This window comes from Hemicordylus capensis, chromosome 14, assembly GCF_027244095.1.
Source record: "Hemicordylus capensis ecotype Gifberg chromosome 14, rHemCap1.1.pri, whole genome shotgun sequence".
NCBI classification, from domain to species: Eukaryota; Metazoa; Chordata; class Lepidosauria; order Squamata; family Cordylidae; genus Hemicordylus; species Hemicordylus capensis.
The window spans coordinates 17,873,088-17,880,375 of NC_069670.1; the positions used below are offsets into that span (position 1 = coordinate 17,873,088).

At 56.3% G+C, this 7,288-nt stretch overlaps 1 protein-coding gene across 1 annotated transcript in view; it reads left to right on the forward strand.

The window, feature by feature from the left end:
* The window catches only part of METTL25B (methyltransferase like 25B), a 62,376-nt gene that overhangs the window by 32,876 nt on the left and 22,212 nt on the right, over positions 1–7,288 (forward strand). The window lies entirely within an intron of this gene.

Here is a 7,288-nt window from a genome sequence, read left to right on the forward strand (position 1 = left end):
GAGAGTCAAGACCGCCGATCCTGTGTGGTCCCTTCCGCCCCCAAGCAGAGGGCAGGTTCCCACAGGCGGCCGGGCGCCGCGGCTCCATCAGGGATGCAGGCAGACGTCAGGTGCGGGTTGCCGTTGCCGCTCCAAAGAACAAGCACTTCTGGGTGGAGGCGGCTGCAGAGCTCAGCCAGTCGAAAGGACAGCAGAAGAGCCCGGATCCATGAGGCCCAAGGTCCGTCAGGTCCGTTAGGTCCTGTGCCTTGTTTCCCAACGGCGGCGGCTAATCAGACGCCTCCAAGGAATCCACATGCAGGGCCTATGGTTGCTTGCAACTGGCTGCTCTTGCACCTGGAGGTTCCATGAATCCATCATGACTCGTAGTCGTGAATAGACCTCTCCTCCTCCGCCATGAATATGTCTCTCCCCCTTTCAAGCCATCAAAACGAATGACCATCACCACACACCTTTGGCTTCTTTCGACACTACAGCCCTGCCTCAGAGTTGCTCCTTAATGACTAGTATTTTGTGGTAGACTGCCTCGGAGCATGGAGGTTCCACTTAGCCTGGTCAACAGACTCACCGGCAAGACGCACATATAAGCATGCTAAGAGCCCTGTTGGATCAAACCGAAGGCCCGTCCCCTCCAGCATTTGCAGTGGCCAACCAGATGCCTCTGGGAAGGCACCAGCCCTCCCCGATTGGTGTTCCTAAGCGCTCAAAGCTATACTGCTCTCAAGCATGGAAGTTCCACCTAGCCAGCATGGCAGCTAGCCCTTGAGAGGCCTCTCCTCTGTGAGCCACAAGGCAGGGAAGGGGGCCACGCTCTTCCAGAGCCCCTGCTTAGACATCCAATTCACACATTGGCCTCCTGCCGACGGGACGGGTGTCTCTGAGCCCCCCACCAGCTCTGAGCAGGCCTGCACTCGCCTCCTCACTTCCGGCAACCTGATGCCCCCCCCCCGCCCCGGAGCGCTTCGGAGAGTTAATTGATAGGGAGAACATGAAGCAAGCCAGCCCTGCTGACAGCAGCTTCCTTCCTCCTGGCCCAGATTAGCAGACCGCGGGGCTTTCATCTCTGGCTGCCGCCGAGGGAGGGAACGGGCGAGGGGGCAGCGGTGCCCCAGTTCAGGCTGGCTGGCACTAAAATGTTCTGGCTTGCCACTCACTCCCTGAAGGAGAGCAGAAGCCACAGCGGGGGGAGAGGGGCTCAGCACCCCAGCAGCTCAGAAAGACCCAGGTTCAATCCCTGGCAGCATCTCCAGGATGGCCCGAGTCTGTCTGCAGCAGAGGCATTTCCAAAAGGCACAACCCCTGCCAGCAGCTTCGGGGAGCGGCCCTCGAGATCTTGTGCAGAAACCCTCCGGTCTGGCGGCCACCTTCGCTCCGGAGTCACGGCTACCAGCTTGGGTGGCCTGAAGAGGGGCTTAGGCAAATTCAGGGAGGACAGGGCTATCAGTGGCAACGAGTCTGGTGGCTAAAGGCCACCTCCAGCCTCCGAGGCAGGCTGCCTCTGAGTTCCAGTGGCAGGGGAGCAAACAGCAGCAGGAGAGAGGGTGGGCTCCCCAGAGGCATCTGGTGGGCCCCTGTGTGAAAGAGGAGGCTGGATTAGGTAGGCCTTCTTGGGCCTGATCCAGCAGGGCTGCTCTTAGGTTCTTGAGGGCCTGGTGGCTTCACCTAGGAACATCGGAAGCTGCCATAAACTGAGTCAGACCACTGGTCTATCTAGCTCAGTATTGTCTTCACAGACTGGCAGCAGCTTCTCCAAGGTTGCAGGCAGGAATCTCTCTCAGCCCTACCTTGGAGATGCTGCCAGGGAGGGAACTTGGAACCTTCTGCTCTTCCCAGAGCGGCTTCATCCCCTGAGGGGAATATCTTCCAGTGCTCACACTTCTAGTCTCCCATTCAGATGCAACCAGGGCAGACCCTGCTTAGCTATGGGGACCAGTCCTGCTTGCTACCACCAGACCAGCTCTCCTCTCCAGACCCACCTTGCTCGTCCTGGAGGCCCCTCGTTCAAGAAGCGCCAAACCCGCCCTCACCCTCTCCCTCTAAAGGTGGGGAGAATAAATAACGAGCCGGGTGACGTTTCCTCCCTTGTTATTGAGACGGGAAGTCATAGAAATGACGGAGGGCCCCAGGGCATAAAAATGATGGATGGCCCTACAATGGCCGGAAGCTAATCTTGCTCCCTACGCCCCGTCGCTCGTCCCGCTTTCTCCAGCCCTGCGAAACCAGTCGGGCGTCTGAGGCCCCAGGTAGCTGGGATGCCCAGAGCACAGAGGGGGCTTGCTTTGGGGCTGGGGGGTGGCATGCCTTTGCCGTGAACCTCGGCAGACTCCTTGGCCCGAAAGCTGGGCCCCCTTTCTTCCTGCCTAGGCAGCAGGTGGAGGGACAACTCTTTAATAGGCTTGGTAGAGTCCAGGGGATGCATGAGAATAAACCCCCCAAGTAGGGGATTAGCCTGCTCCGAAAAAGCGGGTTCCAACAGGAAGCCAAGACGGTGGTGCCAGTTAAGAAGCGGCCAAGCCCTCGCTTGGTGCCTGGGCCCCCACAGAGGAAGCTGCCTCCTACCGTGTCAGACTCCTGGTCCATCAAGCTCAGTATGCTCTGCTCCGATTGGCAGCAGATCTCCAGGGTATCAGGCAGGGGTCTTTCCCAGCCCTACCTGGAGATGCTGCCAGGGATTGAACCGGGGACCTTCGCCAGGCAAAGCAGATGCTCTTCCATGAAGGAGATGCCTTCTACGGAGTCAGAGCATTGGTCCATCTCATTCAGTATTGGAGGGCCTCCCTTAGCCAGAGGAGCAAAGAGTAGACTAGGACAGAGGGTCCGAGGCAGCACCGGGCACCTTCCCATGTCCTGGCAAGTCCGTGCCTCACCTAACATAGGAACATCGGCAGCTGCCATCTACTGAGTCAGACCCTTGGTCCCTCTAGCTCAGCATTGTCTACACAGACTGGCAGCAGCTTCTCCAAAGTTGCAGGCAGGAGTCTCTCTCAGCCCTATCTTGGAGCCTTCTGTATGCAAGCAGGCAGGTGCTCTTCCCAGAGCGGCCCCATCCCCCGAGGGAAAAGATCTTATGGGGCTCACATTATGTCTCCCATTCAAATGCAAACCAGGATGGACACTGCTTAGCAAAGGGGACAATTCATGCTTGCTACCACAAGACCAGCTCTCCTCTCTCCTCTTAGATCTCCTCCCTACCCAAGGAACATGGGATGTTTTTCTTTAGAGACTCTGCAGTATGTGGTGCCCAACAGTGTAAGCAGAGAGACAGGTCACTGCCCGCAAGGAGCCTACAATCCACACGAGGTCTTTGTCTGCATGTAATCTTTTTGTCCAGCGGGGCCGGCGGGGGGTGAGTTGCCAGTGACTCCGCAGCCAGCCTCATGGGTGCAATCGCAGGGGTCCCAGAGCAGGGTCAAAGGCAGAGGTGGACAATCTCCGCGCTCCAGCTGTTCCTGAACTCCAGCTCCCTTCATCACAATTTAATGGGGCTGTAGGAATGATGGGAGTTGTAGTTCCACAGCAGCTGCAGAGCCAAGGTTGCCTCCCCCTGGTCTAAGGGCACACAATACAGCCACAGTGCGGAAGCTAAGCAGGCTTTGGTGTGGTCAGTGCCTGGATGAGAACCTCCAGTATCCCACCTTTGGGGATAGGGCTGGAGATCAGTGGCAGAGCACCTGCATTGCATGCAGCAGGCCCCAGATTCAACGCCTGGCAGCTTCTCCAGGTATGGCTGCCTAAAACCTCAGAGAGCTGCTGCCAGTCAGTGTAGACGAGCCTGAGCTAGGTGGACCAAGGGCCTGACTCAGTCGGAGGCAGCCGCCTCTGTGCCGAACCAGGATGCTCCCTTGGTTTTCTTTGGCATTTCCTCTGCTTTTTATGAAGTGGAGAGGGGTGAGGCGGGGGTGAAGAGAGACAAGGCCAGGGGAGCGTGACTCACAGCAGCACATCTGTCTCTGAAATGACAGCCTCCTCCTCCCCCATCTATAGAGATATTTCATATATTTATTAGGTACCAGCGTTCCATAATGTCATCCCTTTATTGCTTTGGAACAAATGAGGTGCTGCTGAGAAGGCCAGAGTCAGCAAAGCGGCTTCCCCTCCATCCGCCTTTCCAACTGGAGCGGGGGGGGGGGAAGCATTTCACGCTGATCCCCCTTGCCGCCCCCTCCTCCTCTCAGTGGCCTGGAGAGTACTGTGCTATCCCGTCCACAATGAGGGGAAACCTATTGCAGGAGGCTGAGTTTGCAGCTGTCACTTTCCAAGGAGAGAAAGAGAGAGAGAGGCTTGCCCCGGTGGCTGGAGGAGGAGAGTGGGCTGCAAAAATCTGATAATTGCATCTCCCGAGATTGATTCACTCAGCCGGATGGGAGGAAGAAGAAGAAGGGGCTCTTCTGAGGTGGCTCGGTTACAGAGCCATTTGTAAGAGGCACTCAAGACCAGGGGTGGCCAGCCCGAGGCTCTCCTGCTGCTGGACTACAACTCCCATCGCCCCTTGTCAGATTCGACTGCGGCAGGGGGTGATGGGAGTTGTAGTCCCAGCCGCCGGAGAGCCTCAGGCTGACCGCTCCTGCCCAAGACCACCAAATCCTGCTTCGGAAGGCAACAGGCCCCTGGGCTAGTTGGCCTGCACTCTGCCACGAAAAGCCACCCCGGAGCTGAAGATCAACAGTCTCTGTATCACATTCCCCGCTCCTGCCAGACTTGAAGGTGTCTCCCGCCTGGGAGCAGTGTGGGAAACATTACAGAGGTCCAAGGGGTGAGGCTGAGCCCCTCCCTAATCCGCCCGGCATGCCGCAAGGTTCGGGGGCTTCAATGCTGCAAGATGGTGTTTTTGTTTCGCTGTTCCCGAGACCCCAGGAGCAAAGCGGGGGGGGGGGAGCGGCCTGACCCTCGCACTGTCCCAGCCGGCCTGTCGCGCCGGCCAGATTGGAAACACTTAAGCAAACGCAGCAGCCTCGCCACCCTAAGCCCAGGACACATGGCCGGGAGGCCGCAAAGTGGGGATCACAGGTCCTCTGGTCTCGGAGAGATCAAAGACGTGGGCGTGGCGGGGGTCCATGGGAGACGGTACAGGGAGGTGCCCCCCCCACCTCAGCCGCCTTCCAGTTACCTTCATTTGAACATTGAATTTACATTGAATTTAGCATGGCTGGTTTGCATTTCGATGGGTGACCAAACACCCATCGTGCTGTCTGCTGTAAGATTGTTCCCCTTAGGGGATGGGGCTCAGAGGCAGAGCATCTGCGCTGAAGGCCCAGCGTCAGTCCCTGGCGGCAAGTCCAGGTAGGGCTGAGAGAGAGACTCCTGCCTGATACCTGGGAGAAGCCCCTGCCAGTCAGTGCGGACAATACTGAGCTAGATGGACCGGTGGTCTGACTCCGCAGACAGCAGCTTCCGATGTTCCTAAGGGTTCTCAACCCCCCCTCTTCCTCAGCCACAGTGGTCAAAGGCACTTCACATACTTTTGTGTGTGTGTGTGTGTCTCCAATTGGGGCCCTCCGAGGTTGCTGACTACTACTCCCACCATCATCATCATCTAGATCCCCAAACTGGAGAACTCCTAAACTAAGCACTGCTTCTGGGAGCGTGTTACGGTTAAAATACAGAGCCAGCGTGGTGTAGTGGTTAGAGTGCTGGACCAGGACTGGGGAGACCCGAGTTCCAATCCCCATTCAGCCATGAGACTTGCTGGGTGACTCTGGGCCAGTCCCTTCTCTCTCAGCCTAACCTACCTCACAGGGTTGTTGTGAGGAGAAACCTAAGTATAGAGTACGCCGCCCTGGGCTCCTTGGAGGAAGAGCGGGATCTAAAAATGCATAAATAAATAAATAAATAAATAAATAAAGACTTGGTGTTGGTTAGAGGGGAGCACCAGAACAGACCAAGAAGTCCATTTGGCTGAGCATACTGCTTCTAACAGTGGACAGCCCAGTGGGAGGCCCAAGAACAGGGCCTGATGGATCACAGACCCCCTTTGCCGTATGACCCCTCAGCATCTGGGCACACAGAAAGAGACTGCCTCTGAACAGGTTGTCTCCACTTAAAGATAGATGCGGAGCCCTGTTCCGGGGGCTGGACCCCTGCCCTTCTGGACATCCACACGTCATCTGAGCCTGGGCTGGGTTCATGCTGGTCCATAGCAGCAAGAACGATGCAAGCACCATACTGGAAAGCAGAGGAAAGAGCCGCAGAGGGGCCCGTGGCTGTACAGATGTTAGGCCGGGGTGGTTATGTCAAAACAGAGAAATTATTTCTGCGTTAAAAGGGGCCGAGGGGGAACCGACGTTAAGATCGATACCGCCAACTTAAGATGGATGTCGTGCATTAATTATTGGAATGCATGGCTAGAGGGAAAACAAATCAAGGCAATCATTTGATGTTGATATAGAGTTATAAATAGCCAAATGGGATACACATTAAAGCCTGGACAGCGGGGGAAAGATTATTCCCCTGTTTCCAAGCACGAGGAGGGCGACTGTGTCTCCATTTCCACCTCTGTTGGACAGCAGTGTCTCTCGCGACGCTCTTACAAGAAAAGGCAGAAAGTCAGCAGTCAACCTTGAGCCCATCAGTGTTTACAGGATGAAAAATAAAATATATTATTTTAGAAGGGGTGGGGGGGGAGGAAGAAAGGAAGAGGCCACACAGAGAGCGAGCTCGAATGGGCCCCCAACGCTAGATCCATCACAAAGCTCCGTTTCTCGGCTCTCGCTCCGGCCGCGGAGACAAAGGCAACATTTCATGTTTAAAAGATTCCGTCTGGCAGCCCCCCCGCGGGCCATGCCCCATCCCTCACCTTCCCCAACGGCAGGGAAAGGTTTTTAAAGAGATGGAAAGACCGTCAAGCCAATCCACCCCTCCAGACAGATTTGCAGTCTTCTGCCTAGGAGCCATTTTTCTCTCGGATGCAGGAAAAGGTTCCCCGCACATCTGCAAAACTCATCCTCCCAGGCTGGTCCGGGCATGCTGGTCTCAGTGATTTGGCCGACAGCAACCTCTGGTGGCGCTACATGAGCAACTCTGCACCTCCTCAGGTGCTTCCCCCAGCTCTGAGCACGGCGCTGGCTGCACGGATCCCATTTGCCACCAGGTTAGGTGGCAAGAAGGGTGTCCAGCCCTCACCCCATGTGCCGCTGAGTGAGGAGGTGAGCCTCAGAAAGATTATGAAAATTTCTTTGGATCAAAAGGGTAAGCTTGCTCCCCTTTTTATTTTAGTCCACAGAGTGACTAGAATAGTCTTATAGTTCCTTTTAGATTGTGAGCCCTTTGGGGACAGGGATCCATCTTATTT